This window comes from Delphinus delphis, chromosome 2 (assembly GCF_949987515.2).
Source record: "Delphinus delphis chromosome 2, mDelDel1.2, whole genome shotgun sequence".
Lineage (NCBI taxonomy): Eukaryota > Metazoa > Chordata > Mammalia > Artiodactyla > Delphinidae > Delphinus > Delphinus delphis.
Window position 1 is genome coordinate 9,700,535 of NC_082684.1, and position 21,177 is coordinate 9,721,711.

A 21,177-nucleotide genomic window follows, 5' to 3' on the forward strand; every position below is an offset into this window, starting at 1 on the left:
GTGGATGTCCATCAGGGTCACGCTCCGAGGCAAGGGGAGGCGAAACGAGAGGGAAGACGGCTTCTCTCTGAAGGGTAGACGGGCCTGCTGGGACGCTCCGGGAGGACTTGGGACAGGCGCTGGGCGGGGTTTCGTCGTTCCGCGGAACGCCGGGAAGGGGTCACTTCCAGATGAAGGTTCCGGTTCCGGTGCGGGCGGAGGTTGCGTTGCTACGGCAGCGCGGTTGGCCGGCCGCTGGTTCTGGCGTTCCGGGTGGTGGGGGGGCTGGAGCAGGCTTGGATCCGCCATTCCCGGCTTAGGTGAGCTTCCCGGAGCTTCAGTAAGGCCGCGGCTGTTCGCGGCGAGAGCAGGGACTGCGCCGGGCTCTGGCGGCCAGGCCTGCCCGGGGCTACGGCGTCGGGGCCCGGGCCGTGTGTCGCAGCCCTCCTGTGGTCCCGCTGCCCCCGTGGGAGCAGAGGCCCAGACCCCTTCCCGTGGTTCCCGCCTCTGCAGCGCGATTATTTCACTAAAACAACTTTGATTTTTAAAGTTTGTAAAGAGCTCTCGTCTGTGTGATCGGGGCTTCGCTGACTTTCCAGCCGACCTAAGCCCCTAGGCTTGGGCCCAGGAAAGGTTGAATGGGGAACTAAGAAAGGAATTGGTTCATTCGACAGACGTTTTCTGAGCAGCTGCTGCGTGCAAGGCACGGTGCCGGCGCGGGACCTGTGCCCAGAGCTTGAGAAATGAGAAGCAGGTACAAATCAATGTGAGGGTAGAGAGGAGGGAAGGGAAGCCTCCCTAGACCCACTGCTTTCTCTGTTCTCCATTGTGCTTAGTACATCTTGACATATATTTGTTAACTTGTTTATTGACTTCCCTCCCAGACTGTCAGCTTCATTCATTATTGTATTCTCAGTACGCAGAACAGTGCTTGGAACCTAGCGGTGCTCACATTGGTGGAAAGAATGATCCCAGAAGAGCGGGGCTCAGTGAACTCGCCACGTGGTCTGTAGTCTTGGAGCGGTGCTGGGTTGGTGGTACCCTAGAGCACACCAGACTTGCAGAGAAAGCATTCTCCAGAGGAAGCTGAGGCATGGCTGCTCAAGGGACAGCAGTGCCATGTGCAATTTTCCTCTGATAGTTTCCGATTACTGTTGCCACGGTGATAATGGCTGTGCCATGTCATTATCTATCAACCGACAGTAAGAGAAGCTTTTGCAGTCAGATGTTGTTTAACAGATGGAGTGGTTTCTGTTGGACACTAAGTACTGCTACAAATTACTTTGTTTTTAAACCCTAAGTATTTAAAAAGTTGTGGCTGGAGGTGACCTGGTTCTGCTTTGGAGGTGCTCAGGTTTAAAAATCAGAAAATTAGTACATGTGCTGACAGCAAGTGAATCTTCCAAATAATTGTTCACCGGGAGACTTGAGGCCAGTAAACGAAAATAAACTCAAGATGTTACTCAGAAGTGCTCCCCAGTGACGTATTTGTTTTATCCCCGTGGTTGTTATTGATGTTTGGTAGTTTTCTAATGTGGGACCCAAAATTGATCAGCTTCTTAAAGAATCCTTTTTTTTCCCCTCTAGAGTCATTGATTCCAGGTAAATCAGAGGAACAAACATCATACAGAAATATACAGGACAGTAACATACAGGAAGCGATGTGATGTCAAAGCTTAACTGTTGTTTCAAAAGTCCAGCATCTGGTGCACCTAACAGTAGGGGCTGTATTATTTGCAAAGTCACCTAACTTTTACTCATATTTATGCTCTGGTAAGTTTGTTTTAGTTTTTTTTTTTTAATAAATATTGGCAGTTCACTCCAGAAAACCTGAATTGTTTATTGCCTACTCTGAACTGTCTCATTCCGCTCTTGCGTTAACTGGAATAGGGAGAAGAATTTGCAAACTTACGATGTGAGGATCCAGAGACGTAGTGCTAGTCATGGGGAGTGTCATGTCACTTATCTAGTGTGTGATACTGGCTTTGCCAGTACAGTTGGCAGACATTTTATTAAATTGAGAAAATACAGCTGTCATTAAAGGTTAAGAGTAGTCCTTCAGCAGGAAGAATACAAAGCCTGTGTTCTCCAAATTTATAATAGAGTTGCTGTGTACAGTCGAGTATGATAAGGACATCCATGAAATGCAAGGAAAGCAAGTCGGGGCTCTTTCAGGGAGCTAAGTGGGATGGCTTTGATAGTATCGACCAAGGCCAGGAAAAAAGATCATGTATCTAGACCAAAGAAATTGAAACAATGCACCTAAATTTAAGTTTCTAATAAAGCAACCTAAAATGCAAAATGTTGTATGTGTTGAACAGACTGCTTTCTGTCTTTGACTTAAAACCACTCATCAAGTATTAGCACCAAACATCAGTGACTTAAAGAATCGAAGAAAATAGTGTTCAAAATATTTCTTCCAAAGCACCAACTTCTTATATATGATGTGGCATTTGAGTTACGAGCTTTCTCATTAGAAATTCTGTAGTGAGAAAGTATGATAAAAATACACTTCTTAAACAGTTGTAAGAAATCTGCATTTATGCTCAAATGCATTAGGGTGTTTTTTTGTTTGTTTGTTTGTTGCGGTACGTGGGCTTCTCACTGTTGTGGCCTCTCCCGTTGGCGGAGCACAGGCTCCGGACACGCAGGCTCAGTGGCCATGGCTCACGGGCCCAGCCGCTCCACGGCACGTGGGAGCCTCCCAGACCAGGGCAGGAACCCGTGTCCCCTGCATCGGCAGGCGGACTCAACCACTGCGCCACCAGGGAAGCCCCATTTGGGTGTTTTGAACATGGAAGTCACCATCTTTATCAGTTTGTGATCTCCCATGTGGACATTAATGGGGAGGTAGGGGTGGGAATTACAGGAAACTTAGGAGAATCCTAGGATTTGGGGTCACAAAGTGTAATTAGACCCCAAACTAAATAATCATACCATGTAAACATGCTGACTCAGGCATCCTAAAAGTGTTTTTCTTCCCTGTGCTTATTTATAGATAAGCCTTTACTATATATAGTAAAATTTCTCCTTTCTCCCCACTCCACCAAAAGCAAATTCACTGTTGAACCCATAATTAAAACCTTATAAATTTGAGATCATTTCTTCCTATATATCAGCCCTAAATGAAGAGTCAGGATTATTGAGCCTAAGATGAAACTTTGCTTGAACACTTAGCAGGTCAGTGTTTTCGTACCCTGACTGCAGTCCTAAAGGTCACGCTGCATTCTGACAGGGTGTGGTGGTTGTGCATAGGGCACATGACCCAGAAGCGTCTAGGTCTGAGCTGGCCAGAGCGTTCTGCGAGCGTCATTTTAAGAGAAGTGGCTGCAGGTGTTGCACAACGGGTTGAGCCACCAAACATTCCTGAGCTGAAATGGCATTCGAGACCCAGATTTCCACAGACGCAAGCTGAAGCTTGAGACCGTTCTCTGTGGTGCCCCTTAGCTGTTCAGTAATTTTAGAGCATCACTGCAACCCTGGAATTAACGTGATTCCCTCAGAAGTAATTGTTATGTGTGAGAAACTGAGGCAGTGCCCAGCCCCCTGAGAAAATGTTTGCTGACCCGTAATGCAAAGATAGAAATGCCTTTGCAGGGACTTCCTGGGGGCGCAGTGGTTAAGACTCCACACTCCCAATGCTGGGGACCCAGGTTCCATCCCTGGCCAGGGAAATAGATCCCATGTGCATGCCGCAACTAAGGAGCCCACCTGCCACAACTAAGACCCAGAGTAACCAAATAAATAAATATTAAAAGAAAAGAAAAGAAATGCCTTTGGGATCTTCACTTCCTCTATCTGACGAGACAGCTGGGTTTATGAATACTTCTCTGGCCATGGGAGTGGCCTCAGTTTTGCTAATCGCAGGTTCTCACATCATGTGGGCTCAGCCTAGAGGCAGGAAGGGAGACCTCATTCGGGCCCCCTTCCACTCTATCACAAAGGTCCTGCTCTCCTCCTCTGGGTAAAATGAAGAGAAATGATATCCTGTAAATTTAGTTCAGTCTAGAACACACTGTGGGAGATACAGGTGAAAATGGATTCCTGAAGAGGCACTTATGAAAAGCCTGGATGTCACAGCAGAGCCTGATTCTGTTCTGGGGTTTGGACTGTAGAGGTGTGCGGCCTGGCTTCAGTCCTAAGCATCACTTACGAGCTCTTTTGGATTTTCCTTGGAATTTTCTGCCCCTTACATCTTCCCCTTCCTGGATTTGTGAAAAATGTCTTTGTGACATCTGCAAAAGGTAATGCCTATTTCAAGATGTCTTTATCTAAGGATTGCAGAGTTTTAGTGAATCACTCTGTACTCTATTCCTCTGCTCCTAGACATTTACCCCCAAAATATTGGCATGCATGTGTAGTACAACAAACTGGTTTTGTGTACATGAATTCATTTGAAACTTGCATTAGCCCTAGGATAATAGTTCTCTGGCATTTTGGTCCCTAAATTAAGTTCTCTTTTCACTAAAAGATCCCACATACTGTGGAGCAACTAAGCCCGTGCACCACAACTACTGAGCCTGCACTCTAGAGCCCACAAGCCACAACTACTGAAGCCCGCGCGCCTAGAGCCCGTGCTCCACAGCAAGAGAAGCCACCGCGATGAGAAGCCCGTGCACAGCAACAAAAACCCAACTCAGCCAAAAATAAAAATAAATAAATTTATTTTTTTAAAAAAAGAATGAACCAGAAGTAAAAAAAGAAAGATTGTTAATAACATCTTTTTGACAGACTTGAGCACTTTGGGTTCCTCTTTTTACCTTCACAAGCACTTCTTAAATCTTACTGTGGAATCGTAGCGAAGCCAGCAAGTCCCACAGAAAATTAAATATTCCTGAATTATCTCCAGGGTATGTATGTATTGGATACAGATGTGATTTTTATGCTTTGTGAAACTAAACTGACAACAATTTCAATGCAAAACTCCAAGGAAACAAATAACCCATAGCTTTTCACTTCTGGAAGTTTCATTCTCTTTTGTCCCCATGCTGCTTTTTCTCAGTGAGGCCTGAAGTCTCTGGCTATATATAGGCTTTTAAACTCAGACATCTGCTGGATTTTGTTCTATTGAGAACTTTATTTCGAGGGAAAGAGCCCAAATCATATCTCCTGTCAGGTAATATTAAGAATTAAGTGGTAATCATAAAACATGTTAAGACTTAAGGTGATAAAAGAATTGTTGAATTTTCCTCAACTGTCTGTTTAGTGAAAGATTTTAATGTTTTGTGTTATGTTTCTTTTTTTTTTTTTTGCAAGCAGATAGATTCCATGATTCAAACTGTTATTACATTTCCAGCGACTTCTGAGAAGGTGCCCAGACCACAGAATTCAGAAAGCAAGGAGCCAGTACTGTTGTGTGTCACACTTGCTAGGAAGATTTATCTGTTGGCAGGAGTCTGTGTCTTCCTCTGATAATCACTGAGATTGCGGCCAGACGAACACTGAGAAAATTTTATTGTTTTCCTTTGAATGATGGCTAAGATGTATTGCCAAGGCCATAAATATTCATTATGTTGAGTCAGAATTTCATTTCACACTTCAACCTTTGAGCCTTCATAATTTCAGGCTTCAAAATTAAATCTTGCTGTCATGGGAATCCACTGCTCTAGCCTACTTCAACAAAGTAGCTAGCAAAGGACCCCAGTTTCACGGATTGGGGGAGTGGGTTGGAAATGGGCTGACATTAACTGTTCATTTTCCTTTGCAGGAAAAAAACTGGAGGATTTTAAAAAATATTTTTTCCTACTCTTATGGCCAGAAAAATCCCACTTGCTAATTCTAAACTTTACACTTTTTGAAAGTGTACTCTACTGAGATAGAATTAATTGATACCAAATTTCTGTGAGCCAGAGTTTTGGAGTTTTAATAAAAGACTGTATTATAAACCAGTTACCCTGTAATAAATAAATAAATAAATAAAAGAAGGGAGGAGCATTTTGCATAGGCTGCACTTGCAAAATTGAGTCACCAAGAAAATTTTGTATCAAAAGCCTTGAGAAGGTGACATACTTGCAGGCTTTCTCCCCTCTCCAGACATCCAGTGGCCTGCACTTAGGGTAACTAAGCACATGTCAGTCCACCTGGTGAGCTATTCCCATTGGTTCATCTCTTCATACTGCTGAGCTGCAGCTCTGTGATGGTTCATGCATACTGCCGGCTGGTGGGGAACAGGGCCAATAATACCCTCCTACTTGAAGGGATTTTTTAAATTTTTTTTTTTTTGCGGTACGCGGGCCTCTCACTGTTGCGGCCTCTCCTGTTGCGGAGCACAGGTTCCGGACGCGCAGGCTCAGTGGCCATGGCTCACGGGCCTAGCCGCTCCGCGGCATGTGGGATCTTCCCGGACCGGGGCACGAACCCGCGTCCCCTGCATCGGCAGGCGGACTCAACCACTGCGCCACCAGGGAAGCCCTTGAAGGGATTTTTTAATCCCTTCTTGAAAAATAACCCATCATCTTTCAAAATCATTCTGTATTTTGAGAAACTTGGAGCATTTCATAATGAGTCTCTGCCTTACCCCACGAGACAGGTAGGGGGCACTAGTCTGTCTTACTTAGGAAGCAGGGGCAGCAAGGGCCAGTAAGTGCTGTCGGTTCAGTGCACACAGTGTCTAGCCGGTTTCTAGGAATCGGCTCTCAGTTCCCGTCCAAGTCCTGTTCTAACTTTAGGGAATGGTTTACTCTCTCAGTTTTCTAATATTACAGCCACAGCAGATTAGGAGCAGTAAATTTAAAAGGCTAGCACTAAAAGCAGAAAGAAGCAACGACTAACAGGTTAACAGGAGATTTTTTTAAATTGAGAAGCAGATATTTGGGGATTTTCCTCTTTTTTTTTTTTTTGAAAAGTCACATTCTGGAAGCGTTTGGTGTAAGCAGGGGAAACATCCCTCACATGTCACAGTTCCTTGAGCATTAGAGCCCTGTGTAGTAATTCTAAATCATCCAGAAAAGGAAATGGTATTTCATGTGCTTTGGTTAAGAAGTCAAGGAAACGTAGTATATATTAGATTGCCAACAAAAATTATACAGACTCATGGCCTAAGGGGGTTGTGTTAAATAAATTTCAGAGGAATACTTTCTTCCCTCATTATGACAGATAAACAGAGTTTTATTTCTACTTTTTTTAAAATATATTTTTATGTCTTTATTTATTTGGCTGTGCCGGGTCTTAGTTGCAGCACTCAGGATCTTCGCTGAGGCATACAGGATCTTTCGTTGCGGCACGTGGGATCTCGTTTCCTGACCAGGGATCAAACCCGGGCCCCCTGCATTGGGCGCACGGAGTCTTAGCCACTGGACCACCAGGGAAGTCCCTATTCTACTTCTGTTATGTGTCTCATATTAGTCCATGATGAGCACTTAGAAATACTTAACACATTTAATTAGGTGGTGAGGTGTTGAATAATATGGGCATAAAGTTGGGTTTTTCTAAACTGTATGAATCAGTTAGGACTTGAGAGCTCAGCTACCATCAGGCCTGGAGACAGCTGCGCATAAAGCAGTTCTGCAAACCCTGGATACACAGTCATCAAAGAATATAACCACTGTGCGTCCTACCACTCAGCCCCATTTTACTACTTTTGGGGACGGAAACCCTTTAGGGGTTTTCTGTGTATCACAGTTTAATTTTATGCCCTACCGCCCACTAGACCATCAGCTTCTAGTCCAACAGAACTCATTTTTTCACCCCTGGTCCTTAGTACTACGCCTGGCACTTAGTATGTGCTCAATGCATAACTCCTGAATGGAGAACACGTGACATGGTAAGCAATACAGGACAGTATCTCAGAAACCCCAAACTGCGTGAAACTCACAATACTGACCGCAGATGCCATAGGAGGGAGAGAAACATTTGGCCGTAGAGCTTGTGCTAAGCAGGACATGGAGTGGAGTAAGACACTCCCACTGCCCGGGACCTCACCATCTTATGATGAGGACAGATGCAAGAATGTCACTAAGTACTGGAGAGGGCTGAGGGTGTGGGCCCCAACACAGCCAGTCAGGGCCTCAGGGGTCAGAGCCAGTCGGTAGAGGGGCTGGTGTTTGAACTGATTGTTGACGAAGAGGTAAAGAGCTGCTATTTAAAAGGGAAGGACAAAAAAAATGAAGAGAAAGAGAAGGACATTCCAGGGAGAGGAAACAGCCAGGGCAAAGGCATGAAGGCCCAGGCGTGCTCTGGGGGCACACCAGGCAGTAGGATTTTGTCCTTGGGTTGAGAGAAGATCACAGAGTGTAAGCAGCAGAGTTCTTGAGAGATGAGCCTGGTAGGAATGTTGGTGAATTGCAGGTGGCCCAGACTGACCGAGGGAGGCCAGTCCGGAGACCCCTGTAAGATGGAACGATTCCCACGCTCTGGCTAGTGTGCTAGGGGTGAAGGGCAGCAGTGCAAAAGCCACGTTCCACACTTTGATGGGAGGACTGACAGCATCTGGTGGCTGGTGCATGTGGGGACGAGGCTGGGAAGAAGCGGGCAGGACTCAGGCTTACTCCCGGGTTCTGGCTTAGCCGCTAGAGCTCCTGCCTGCTGAGGAGTATGGGAAATACCGGGGGAGGAGGAGGGAGGGTTGAAGGGGTGAGTCATGGGTTACTTCTGAACATTCTGAGTTTCCAGGAATCTGAGGGGCATCTATCTAAATCATTAGGTTATGTCTGAAATACTGGGGGAGATGATTGCCCGGGCAGGTCTGGACCTGATGGTAAAAGAGATTTGGGCAGGGAGAGCAAGAAAAAGGAAAAACCAGGGATGAAAGCTGGGGGATGTGTGCAGTTAGGGAAGGACAGGCCCGAAGACGAGAAAGGAGGCAGGAGAAATGAGCAAGCACTTGCAGGAGAGAAGCCCCGTCAGGGCTGTCAGAAGCCGAGAGAGGCCAGGTAAGGACCCAAGTGTCCCCTGGGTTTGGCAGTGGAGGTAAGCGAAGCATGGCTGTGGGCTGGGCAATGAGGGCGTTCCCCAGCCTTGGGCAGCTCCCTGAACCTCTCGAGTCTCTGGAGCATGAAGGAGCTGGGCCAGTGGATATAGTGTCTTCAGGCTGCTATCTGTGGGCGTGCACCTGTGTTTCAGGCCATCTTAGAGTGTAAACTGAGCGGACAGGGTCCAGTCCTTTGCCCAGATTTGCCAGTGACACAAACAAACATTTCAGCTGGGATGATGAAACAGCCCTGATTGCTGAAGCAGGTGAATTAATCCCGCTGGCGCAGCATCAGCAAGGACCTTTGAAATACCCAAGGACACAGGGTGTGCGTGCTGCTCTCTCCTGCCTGTTCACGGGGGCTGCTTCTGTCTGCTGAGCACGATTTGAAGAGCCAGCAGGTGCATTTGGTGGCACTTGCCGTTTTTCTCTGCACACCAACTCGACAGCATCAAAGAAGAAAATGAGGATTAAAGTTCTGTAAGATTCCAGGCCAGGTGCCAGGGTCTTGCAGTGCAAGGACTTGTGGCAGTCAGTTCGAAAAGCGTTTGTGCCGCCTGTGTCTGGGGCCAGTTTGCAGCAAGATTCTAAGGTTTGCTGGAAAGAAGCTCCTGCCGTGAAATGGCCTCTGCTGGGGAAACACCAAGCATTGTCATCGAGAGCAACAGGTTTCATACAGGTGTGCGGATCTATTTGACACAAGCCTCGCCAGTCCAGTAGAGGGGCCAGCCATGCCCCAAGTGTGGGTTTCCCCCGAGCAGAGCCCAGCCGATTGCATGGTGATGGGAGTGGCACAAATGCCCTGCCCTAACTTGGGCGCAGAGCCCCCGCTGCCCATCCTGGGCACTCTGCCGATCACACTGAGCTTCTAATATTATCACACGTTCAGAATAGCCAAGGCCGCCGAAAGCAAGGAGAGAACATTTCAGCAGATTTCCAAAACATGTCTCCAGGGAGCAAAAACAAGAAAAGATTTCTCTTCCTTAATGGAGACGTCTTCCTTACCCACAGCCTCTTCCTGAGTTGGTCTGCCATGAACTTTGGTTGGCAAGCCTAGTCATTGGAGGGTTTCATTTCCCAAGATAGCACACGTTTGCACAGAACTTCAAGTTTGTAGCACATTCTCACGGTCCTTATTCTCTGCGATCCTCATGACAGCTCCTACGGGGATCCCAGGGCACGAACTGGCCCCATTTTGTAGATGTGGAGGGGTGATGACCCGCCCTGCACTCAGCCAGCTGGGGAATGCCTAGCCCCGGAGGTACCACGTCAGGAGATTTCCATCCAATGAGCTTTTCACTCTGCGACACCTCCCCCCTCCCCATGCCCCTCTCCCCCCCCCCCCGCACCCCACCCACCCCTGGCTTCGCAACGCTGACATTATCACGGCTGCATTCAGGTTTCAAAACAAAATCAAACAAACAAATAAGCCGGGTTCCTAGTGTGCCCCGTGCCATTGTTTAAGGCAAAACAGTGAAGCTGGAAAGCCGAGCAGCTGTCAAGGCTGTGACAGAAGAGTAATCACACATCTCCCGTGTTCAGCACCAAGGAAATCGCTGAGCGTGGCTGTGACTTCCCTGGTACAGAGCAGTTCAGAGAACTCAAAACCACAATCATCACACGAGATGAGCTCAGCCAGCCCTGCGTGTTTCATGGTACATATGAAACAAGCTCTGATGTTTTTCTCACTGCATGTGCAGGTGATCAGTGTAACTGGAGGGCTCAGCCCTGCTGTTTACACTCCCTGATACACACGCACACACACGCACACACACAGCAGACCTCCAGGCTGGTCCTCTTCATTATGTGCAGACTTTCTCTTCCGTTACTAAGGCTGGTGCTGTTCTTTGCAAAGTACTTTTAATTTCTCATCAGTAACCTTGACCCATAAGGAACGCATCACAATAATGAAGCCAGAGCTGTAATGTTTGGGGTTCATTGTGGCTCTGTGTAAAAATATAACCTAAGACACAGATTGGAATTTAATCATGAGCAGAAAATGGCCCTCCGCTATTGCTACCAGGCAGACGGAAGGGGCAGTGATTATTAATAAGAGTGTAGGCTGAAGGCAGAGTGCCTGGGTTTGTACCCCAGGCCAGTCATGTGATAGCTGTGTGATGATGAGCAAGTTACTACCCTCTCTGTTCCCTCATTTGTAAAATTAGATAATAGTAGCTACCTTGATGAGGACTAAATGAGTTAATATAAGTAAAGTCAGAGGACAGTGCTTGGCACATAGTAATCCCGTAATAGATGGTAAATATCATTATTATTCTCCATCACTCAAGATGTAGCTCACGTCTCACCTTATCCACAGTGCCCTCCCCCAAACACTCGAGCCTTCACTCCTCTCTCCCGTTTCTGGATTCCACTAAGAGTCGATTCTGTACCGTGCTGTCTAGCATCCGATGACCTGCAGCGCTGTCTTGTTATTTCAAATGTTTCAGTCTTAATGTTGCTTCCCCAATAGATTGTAAATTCCTGATGGTAGGAACCATGTAGTTTGCTTTTGTTGAATTTCCACAGCTCACAACTTCCTGGTCCTGGGCAGTTACTAGACACTTCAACATCCTTGGAGTGTGTTCATCACTACAAATAAACAGGAAAAATTCTGGTGGTGTGGTATTGTATACAGGTACTATAACTAACAGTTAAAACTTAAGTGTAATGACTTACCTTGAACCAAAAACCTGTACTAAATGTTCATAGCTGTTTTATTCACAATAGAACCCAAGCTGAAAGCAATCTTGAGGTCCTTCCACAGGTAAATGGCTAGACAAACAATGATCCATCTATACTATGGAATACTACTCAGCAATAAAGAGATATGAACTCTTGATACAGTGACAACCTGGATGAATCAGCAGTGAATTACACTGAGTGAAAATAGCCAGTCCCAAAAGGTTACACATGATTCCAAGGTTATAAATGATTCCATTTATATAACATCCTTGAAACGGCAGAATTGTAGAAATGAGAACAGGTTAACGGTTGCCAGGGGTTAAGGAGGGGATGAGGGCAGGAGGGGGGAGCCGCATGAGGGACCCTGTGGCGATGGAAATACTCCGTATCTTGATGGCATCAGTGTCAATATCCTAGTTACGATATTGTACCAGCTACTTTTGCAAGATGTTACCATTGGTGTAAACGAGGTAAAAGGCACAGGGGACTCTCTCTGTATAATTTAATACAACTTTATAATCTACAATTACCTCACAATTACAATAATCCACAATTACCTCTATAATCTACAATATCTAATTAATTAAAAACCACTTAAGATGTTCCTTAAGCAAAAGCAGAGAGAATAGATGGGCCTGCTCACTGATGAGCGGAATATAGCAAGGCTCTTTCAGAAGGATTTTATTTTTTAGGAATAAAGATGGCGACTTTACCTTAACATTTTTATTTCTGTTATTACTTATTCCTTGGAGTATAATAATAGTAGTGTTTAACAGTCATGCTAAATGACATTATTATCCAGTACAATCAAGATTCACATTGGTTTTTAAATTGGGAGGAGTAACTTAGAGATGATCTTTTCCAGGTCTCTCATTTCACAGAGTCAGAGACTCAGAAGTGACCCAAAGTTACACAGCTAATTAACAGCATTAACAAGGGCTAGAACCCAGTCAACCCAGGATCCAGTCCTGTGCTTCTGACGCACGTTATATTTTTATTTTATAAAAGCAGCACAATTCAGAAAGAGAAAGACAAATACCATATGATATCACTTATATGTGGAACCTAAAATATGCTACAAATGAATTTATCTACAAAACAGAAACAGGGGGCTTCCCTGGTGGCGCAGTGGTTAAGAATCCGCCTGCCAATGCAGGTGACACGGGTTCAAGCCCTGGTCCGGGAAGATCCCACATGCCGCAGAGCAAGTAAGCCCGTGCGCCACAACTACTGAACCTGCGCTCTAGAGCCTGCGAGCCACAACTACTGAGCCCACGTGCCACAACTACTGAAGCCTGCGCGCCTAGAGCCCGAGCTCTGCAACAAGAGAAGCCACTGCAGTGAGAAGCCCGCGCAGCACAACTAAGAGTAGCCCCCGCTCGCCTCAACTAGAGAAAGCCCGCGCGCAGCAACAAAGACCCAACGCCGCCAAAAATAAATAAATTTATTTTAAAAAAAAAAACAGAAACAGACCCACAAGCATAAAGAACAGACTTGTGGTTGCCAAGGGGGGATGGGGGAGGGGTGGATTGGGAGTTTGGGATTAGCAGATGCAAACTGCTATGTATAGAATGGATAAACAACAAGGTCCTACTGTATAGCACAGGGAACGATATTCAGTATCCTGTGATAAACCATGATGGAAAAGAATATGAAAAAGAATGTATATATATGTATAACTGAATCACCTTGCTGTACAGCAGAAATTAACACGTTGTAAATCAACTATACTTAAATAAAATTAATTTTTAAAGCAGCAGCATAATTCGTGTATGTAGCGGAATAGCCTGAATTACTCCAGTTACCGTGCTCAGTGCTTGAGATGACTGCCATCCGGCAGGGGTGCCCCTACTCAGTTACTGGGTGGCAGCTGCCAGTGGGGAAGGCAGCCGACTCAGAGAGGTTGACAAACCAGGCTGGTGCATCCGCTCACCCTACGAGCACACAGTAGGACTGGAGGGGGAAAAGACAGACTAACACTAGGAGAATTGGCAAAGGAGGAAACAAAGAAGGAAGCAAATGAGAGCAGAGCCAGGATGAGAACCAGCTGTCCACGCCCAGATTGGGATATCTCTGATGAGGCGTCACAGAAATGGCTACCCCAGTGCAAGCTTTTCATCTATGCTTAGCCAAGAGCACTAGGTAAGTCGTCACCAAGGGGGAAGCCAGGCTAGGGATGGAGAAATGGAAACATAAATTTCCAGAACACCAATGACCACCCTTGGACCCTGGGCAGGGTCCTTCCTTCCTGCCCTCTTGCCTCAGTTTACCCATTCGCACATGAGGGGTTGAATTAGTCAGAAGAGCCATTCCGGCGTTCCTTGTTATCTTTCTGTAGAGACTGAACACACAAACAACTAAGAATCACACAAACTAAGACTTGAGGATTGCTGTTGAGGCTAGCTAGCCAAGGCAAATGTGAAACAGACCTGAATAACCTCCCCAGGCCTTTTAAATTGGCCCCTGCTTCCAGGTGAGTGGTGGTAGAGATGCTGGCCACAGGGAAGAGACGTGGAGAAAGAACAAAAAATTTCACTCTTGGGGAGACTCTTCAAACGTTGCACAAACAACCCCCATCGCCAAATGAGTCAGTTTCCAAACGGCATCATTTTAGGGCCTCCTTGTGGCTCCTTCTCTGGGCCACGTCTGAAAGGGAGGCTGGGTGGGGTTTCCTGTGCTCAATTGCAGAGATGACAGAGGGGCTCTCCCGCCTGCCTTTGCCAGAATGTTCTTTCCAGATAAGCTTTCATTTCCACTCCTTTCTGTAGCAGTGGGTAATGCTGAAGACGAAGTTTTTATAGCCTTCCTACTTGCAAACTCCCCCATTCTCCCGCATTGTTTATTCAACTTTTTTCCCTTCCACGTGGACTTAGTGCTTGAGATGACTGCCATCCGGCAGGGGTGCCTCAACTCAGTTACTGGGTGGCAGCTGCCAGTGGGGAAGGCAGCCGACTCAGAGAGGTTATCAAACAAGGCTGGTGCATCCGCTCACCCTACGAGCACACAGTAGGACTGGAGGGGGAAAAGACAGACGAAAGACTGCCATCTAATGAACAAAAAGGAAGCTCCTGTTTTTATGTCAGGCTTAAGGAAAGCAATGGAGGACTATACTGAAAGCACTAGGCCCTGTAAGGGTCAAGCTAATAATAAAACTAGTAACGTCTGCATGGTATTTTGCAGTTTATACAATATTTTTATCCCATGTATTCTCACCTATGAAATGTTATTGCTATCGCCATTTAACGGATGGGAAAACCAAGGTTCTAAGAGGTTACCCGGCTTGCTAAGGTTCCCTCAGTCAAGCAGCAGAGCTGGGCCTGGGATTTGGGTCTCTCAGCTCTGACAGGTGCTCTGTAGTGAGAAGAACAGTCCATCTGTGTACCACACTACCCTGTTCAGGCTACAGCCCCTTGGACACAGAATCACTGCCCTGTGACCTCCTTTCGGGTGATCGTCCGAAAGAATGACTCATTCTTCTCCATATTCCCAGGGACTAGCACATAGTAGGCGCTCAGGAAATGTCTGATGAAAGACTGAATAGGGAATTCCCTGGCGGTCCAGTGGTTAGGACTCTGAGCTTCCACTGCTGGGGGCCCAGGTTTAATCCCTGGTTGGGGAACTAAGATCCCACAAGCCACATGGCTCAGCAAAAAAAAAAAAAAAAAGACTAAATAGCTGTTTCCCAGGAACCACAGTGATCCTACTATCTCCAGAGCAGTTCACGTGAGCTGGGTGCTCACAATACCAGGCACAAAACCATTCAAGAGAGGTTGTTACTATTAGACCCATTTAACAGAAGAGGAAGCTAAAGTTGAGTAATGAGCTGAAAGTCGTTAACTTGGGCAGTTTGGCACCAGAGCCTGAGCTCTTGACTCCCCACTGCGTCAAACTGTCTCTCACTGCAGGAAACTGACTTGAAGGGCCTCACCCTTTCAGGAGCGTTGGTGGATCCGTCTTCATCCTCGTGCACATCACCTGACCTGTTTCCGTCATGAGAGAACTCAGGAAACTTTTCTTAATTACCTGGGAGATCTTTGCAGAGATTTCACGAGCAGATACATATGACCGCATTTGGAAAAGCAAAGCACATTATCCAGATGCCCAGTATTATAATAATTGTTGACCGCTGTCTGTACCTTCAGCTAGACTGCTGCAACCCCAAAGCCTGCAGCAGCGTATCAGCTGGAGTCAGGATGATAATGACAAACATAACTGGACACCTCGAACAATCAAAGGGCAAGGATGAAAGAGGCCCTTTGTGTGTTATCTCCTCTGACCCTGTGAATAATTATAACTGAGTGAATGGGTTCTGAGTTAAGGAAGTGTGGCTGACACTCAGGCATTCAGCTCAGGCTAGGTCTTCCCAGCGTTAACGCTGAGCTTTGGCATCCTTCTACGTTGCCCTGCATTTGGAAAACACACACACACACACACACACACACACACACACACAATTACTATCTGGTCCTGCTTTACAATTTAATCTTTCTCTTAGGACGCTGATTTCTACACTGATTTATTCAACAAACACTGATAGAGGGCTGGCCAGCCTCACTAAGGAACCAAAGACTTGGAGTCCCTGGATCAGGGGTTTGCGAACGCGTGGGAGGAAGTGTCCGCTGGGGGGCGGGTCGCGCGGGGAGACCGAGGGGAGGCACATTCTAGCGCCTCGGGTTTATAGGAGGTTGTTTATGGGTGGGATTCACATTCCTCGTGACTCACCCCCCTCGGCATCCTGGGGGTCTCCCGTCCGAGCCGGGGGCGCGAAGATCCCTCGCACGGTGGCTTCTGGGACTGTGGGGTGGGAGGGGCCGGATGGGGCGCCCCCTCTGTCAGGCTGGCTGATAAGTGTCACTTCCTCCTCGGATTTCGCGCCTCCGGGAGGGGTGCCCCTGCCTTTGCTCCCATCTCGGCTCCCAGAGGGCAAGACCTCCCAGGTCCCCAGCCTCCTCCCCAAGGCTTGACGCACAGAGGAAGTCCGCAGATCGAACTTTCCCCCGGGGCGCGGCAGCTCCGCGCCACCCCCAAGGATGAGACCCGGGCGGAGGCAGGCGCGGGGCGGGGCTCGGGGCGGCTCCCGAGCCGGAGAGGGCAGCCCCGGGCGCGGGGCCTGGGGTGAGAGTGGCGACCCCCCACGGCAGCGCTCCTTCCGTCCGCCGGACTGGGGCCGAGCCTCGGGGGCCTCCGCCGAGCACGCGGAGCCCGGCGCGTCCCTCTCTCGTCCCGCCACTTTGGCGGGGCCTGGGGGCGGCTCCCTTGGCGGGTCCCCAGAGGACTGGGCGGGGCGGGGGCGAGTGTCCGGGTCCCGCCCCGGCCCCGCCCAGCCCGGAGCCTCTCCGGACGCAGGGAGGGGTAGGGCGGTTCTGCCCGGAGTGCCCGCGGCACCGCGCTCCTGCAAGCTCCCGGCCGGGTAAGTGGCTCGGGACCGGGAGGCCGGGACGGGGACCGAGAGGGTCGGGTCCTCAACCCCCCGGCCCAGCCGTGGCGCGTCCCTCAGGGATCGGGTCGCTGAAAGTCAAGGGGACCCGGGGAGGCGCGCCCGGCTCGGGGGCGGGGGCCCTGGCGTGACAGCTGCGGGCGGGCGGGTATTTTTAGTTTAAACCCAACCATTTCCTGCCGCCTGCGAAATCCCCTAGCCTTTCTGCTCCGCAACCCTGGAGGTTCGGTCCCCAAGAAAAAGCCCTTAAGTCCAGGGCAGCGCGTCCCCGGAGGGCCGGGCGCCGCCTCCAATCTTCGCTCTGCCTCCGCTTGGGGCGAGCGGACCTGTCGCTGCGGGCTCGCGCCGCCGCGTGTCCCCGGACCGGGCGGTAAACGCCGGCGGGAATAGCCGCTGCGGGCGACCACGAGCTCGCTCCGTAGTGCCTGAGAGAGCCCAGAGCCCACGGTAGGAAGAGGAAGTCGCACCGCAGGCAGGATCAGTTTCCTTCAGAACCCCCGGCTGTGCAGCCTTGCGCAAGCTTCTCAGCCTCTCTGGGCCTCATCCCACATCTCTAAAGAAGGGGAGAGTGAGGGCAGAAACCTCTTGTAGGGCCTAAGGAGCCCCGAAGGGATGCTGACTCTTCTTAGAATCTTCAGATCTTGACTCCAAACAGTGGATCTGGTGGACGTGGCCTGTCGGTCATCCCAGGAGCAGTGAGTGCCCAGTGCAGCCCACTGACCTCCGCTTCAAAACTCTAAGGCGGGGAACTCCAGCTGCGGTGGGGTGATAATAAATGTTATTGTTTTATCACTTTGGCCCTGAAGCTCTGGCCCAAGGCTGCCCTGGGACCCTCTCCCTGGTTCCTCCCGGCACTAATGAGGGGCCTTTTACAGCCAAGGGCTGCCAGTGGGGGAGCCTGATGTGCCCGGGGTGGAGGGCGGGGGGCATGCCTCGTTTCACATGAAGGAGGGCAGGAGGAGACAGTGGGGAAAAGTGACTGTCCTCCCAGTAAAGGGAGCATGTCACAAAATCGTTGCCCTTCTGAGCCTGACAGGACAGCCTCCTTCATCCAGAGGAAACAGGTCCAGAGAGGGGGAGTGATTGGTCCAGAGAGGGGGAGTGATTTGCCCAGAGCCACACAGCCAAAAACAGAACTTGTCTCTTGAAGGGTCCAGCCCTGCCTCCTGCACAGCCGGGACAGCCAACAGCTATCAGAGGTCAGAAGCTGGGAGGCAGAGGGGGAGTGCACTGTGCCAACAGGCTGTTTTGCCCTGTTTCCTGTAACCATGCCCCAGCGGAGCTCTCTGACACGTGTGGGTCTGTGCATTCCTCAGGCAGCCGGCCACAGCTGTGCCAAGCCTGCTGGCCCTGGGGCATCATTTGCAGCCAGAGAGGCCCCTTGGAGGGCAGCTGGAGGGGGTGTGGGCTGCGAGGGCTTATTTCTGGAACTCATTCCTCTTGCTGGGGTTCCTGAGGAGGGGACCCGAGGATTTGCTGGCGGCACTGAGGGGAGCGGTGGGAATCTGGGCTCAGGTTTCTGCCCCAGGGTGCAGGCTGGCCTCTAGCCCACGCAGGCACCCTTCAGGGGAAGTTTGAGTTCCTTCTGTCTCCTCGGGAACAAACCTCTAGCCCGGGTGTTTTGCATGTTTTCCCACAGCCAGGGACCTGTCCTTGCCTGGGTGGCCACTCTGCCTTGTGATGCAGAAACCTGGGGCGGCGACTGTTGGGGGAACGTGGCTTAGCTGCAGGGTGACCTCCATTCTGGGGAGGCAAGACCGGGCAGGTCCAGCACAACCTCCAAAGTGCCCTGGAGCCCCTGGGTGCCCAGTGGGCAGTAGGGCCTCCCGTATTGCTCCGCTGTTAGAAATGAGGGTGGACGTCAGACTAGCTGTTCCAGCCCTGCCTTAGCCTTTTCCCAGCTGGGTGATCGTGGAAACGTTACTTCACCTTTCAGAGCTTCAATTTGCTTCCCCACGAGAAGGGATGACCATAGCGCCCGCTGAGAGAATGAAATGGGACTTCTCTTCAACAGTGTTCCGTGCGGTGTCAGCCTCAGCACATGGGAGCAGGTGTCACATTTTGGGGTGATGGGGTCTGGTTAGGACACCTGAGTTTCCTCCCCCTCAGTTCCACCCTCTCCCCCTCTGTCTTGATGTCCCCATGTCTGTCAAATGGCAGGTGGCCTTGATCATCTCCCTCCGAGCTCTTCTGGCACTGAAAGCTGGTCCTTGACCCAGGCAGAGATTTGAGAGGCACCAGCAGGGGACTCCAGGGGACTCCGGGCTCTTAGGCAGCATTTCCTATCTCTCACCTCCTAGGATTCTGACCACAGGCAAGGCTGCCACTCCTGGCCCAGGGACAAATGAGGAGAGAGACTCAGAGGCCAGGAGTGGTGGAGTCAGGATTTGAACTCGGGGCTTTTTTTTTCATTCCTTTTCTTTCCTCCTTCCCCTTCTTCCTCTTCTTGTTTTTAACTGAAGTATAGTTGATTTACAATGTTGTGTTAATTTTTGCCGTACAGCAAAGTGATTCAGTTATACATATATATGTACTCTTTTTTAAAAATTTTTATTTATTTAATTTTGGCTGCATTGGGTCTTTGTTGCTGCGCGCGGGCTTTCTCTAGTTGCAGTGAGCGGGGGCTACTCTTCGTTGCAGTGCGCGGTCTTCTCATTGCAGTGGCTTTTCTTGTTGCGGAGCACGGGCTCTAGGCACGTGGGCTTTAGTAGCTGTGGCACGAGGGCTCAGCAGTTGTGGCTCGCGGTCTCTAGAGCACAGGCTCAGTAGTTGTGGCACACGGGCTTAGTTGCTTTGTGGCATGTGGGATCTTCCCGGGTCAGAGCTCGAACCCGTGTCCCCTGCATTGACAGGTGGATTCTTAACCACTGAACCACCAGGGGAGTCCTATATATATATTCTTTTTTTTTATATTCTTTTCCATTATGGTTTATCATAGGATACTGAATATAGTTCTCTGTGCTATACAGTAGTACCTTGCTGTTTATCCATTCCATATATAATAGCTTACATGTCCTAACCCCAGCCCCCACTCCATCCTTTCCCTAGCCCCCTCCCCCCTGGCAACCACAGGTCTTGAAATCAGGGCTTTTGACTTGATGCTCTTCACTCCACCACACTGCCTGTCTCAGACAATACAAGGACAGTGTTATACGTCAATTATCAGGAGGACAGTACTGATGAGGCAGGATCCAATCAACATTAAGACATTGGCATTTGCTGGAAGAAGTGGATTCCAAACTTTTTTTTTTTTTTCCCCGTAATATCTAACAGTAGCCCAGCTGGATCACAGAGAGAGGAACCTGGGAGGAGCCGATGGAAGTTGGGGAACTGTCTGTCCACCCTCTCGGCCCCTACCCACTGGCTAAGGAATCTTTGCTTCAAGACTTAAGGATGAATTCCCTGGCAGTGAGAAGCTAGGAAGGAGATGGGGGGACGGGCGGTCCTGGCAGCAGAAGCTTTGATTTTGTCATCATCAAAACAGAGTTAAGGGCTTCCCTGGTGGCACAGTGGTTGAGAGTCTGCTGCCGATGCAGGGGACACGGGTTCGTGCTCCGGTCCGGAAAGATCACAGATGCCGCAGAGCGGCTGGGCCCGTGAGCCATGGCCGCTGAGCCTGCGCGTCTGGAGCCTGTGCTCCGCAACGGGAGAGGCCACAACAGTGAGAGGCCCGCGTACCGCAAAAATAAAACAAAAAACCAGAGTTAAGAGGCCCCAACACCTTCCTGTGGGGTTGCTGGGTGGATAAATGAGAAAACTGGGGACAACACTCAGCAGACTGCCCAGCATAGTGGGGACACACCAGAAAGAGGCGCTATCGTGGTTTTATTGTTACTAATCCTCCTAATGTCGCTGCAACAATGTAGCGTGGCCTGCACCTCTTGCCTGGATTTCTAGGCCGCAGATCTGGCAAAGGGAATCCTAGCATACCCAGAATACTTTGAAAGACTCAGGGGAAAGGCAGAGGCTGCTCAGGAAATTCGAAAGGTCAAAACACGAGCACACTGACATGAGTTGATTAACATATATACATCCCGTGTAATATATACATGAGATGTAAAATGGTGGCAGAAAGCAGGAAGGTGATTACCTTAAATAAAAGTCAAGTGTCACCTTGGGCTGGGGGGAGAGGAGACTGGGATTGAGAGGGTCATGGTGGGGGGTGCGGGGT

At 49.2% G+C, this 21,177-nt stretch overlaps 1 protein-coding gene, 1 long non-coding RNA gene and 1 other non-coding gene across 5 annotated transcripts in view; all 3 read left to right on the forward strand.

The window, feature by feature from the left end:
* Window positions 1–197: 197 nt before the first annotated feature.
* Window positions 198–10,035, forward strand: LOC132420015 (uncharacterized). Of its 3 annotated transcripts, none has more exons than XR_009518296.1 (3): window positions 198–733; window positions 1,567–1,752; window positions 4,451–10,035. It is a non-coding gene; the product is annotated as an uncharacterized lncRNA (long non-coding RNA). The 3 variants fall into 3 exon arrangements; XR_009518298.1 differs by having other exon boundaries at window positions 5,236–10,035; XR_009518297.1 differs by having other exon boundaries at window positions 5,239–10,035.
* Window positions 984–1,258, forward strand: LOC132421445 (small Cajal body-specific RNA 13). Its single transcript, XR_009518693.1, has one exon. It is a non-coding gene; the product is annotated as a small Cajal body-specific RNA 13 (non-coding RNA).
* A 6,855-nt stretch (window positions 10,036–16,890) lies between the features above and the next one.
* The window catches only part of SYNE3 (spectrin repeat containing nuclear envelope family member 3), a 90,491-nt gene continuing 86,204 nt past the window's right edge, over window positions 16,891–21,177 (forward strand). The window contains exon 1 of the mRNA XM_060003967.1: window positions 16,891–16,979. The gene's annotated coding sequence lies outside the window, so the exon portion shown is untranslated. The remainder of the gene's footprint in view (window positions 16,980–21,177) is intronic.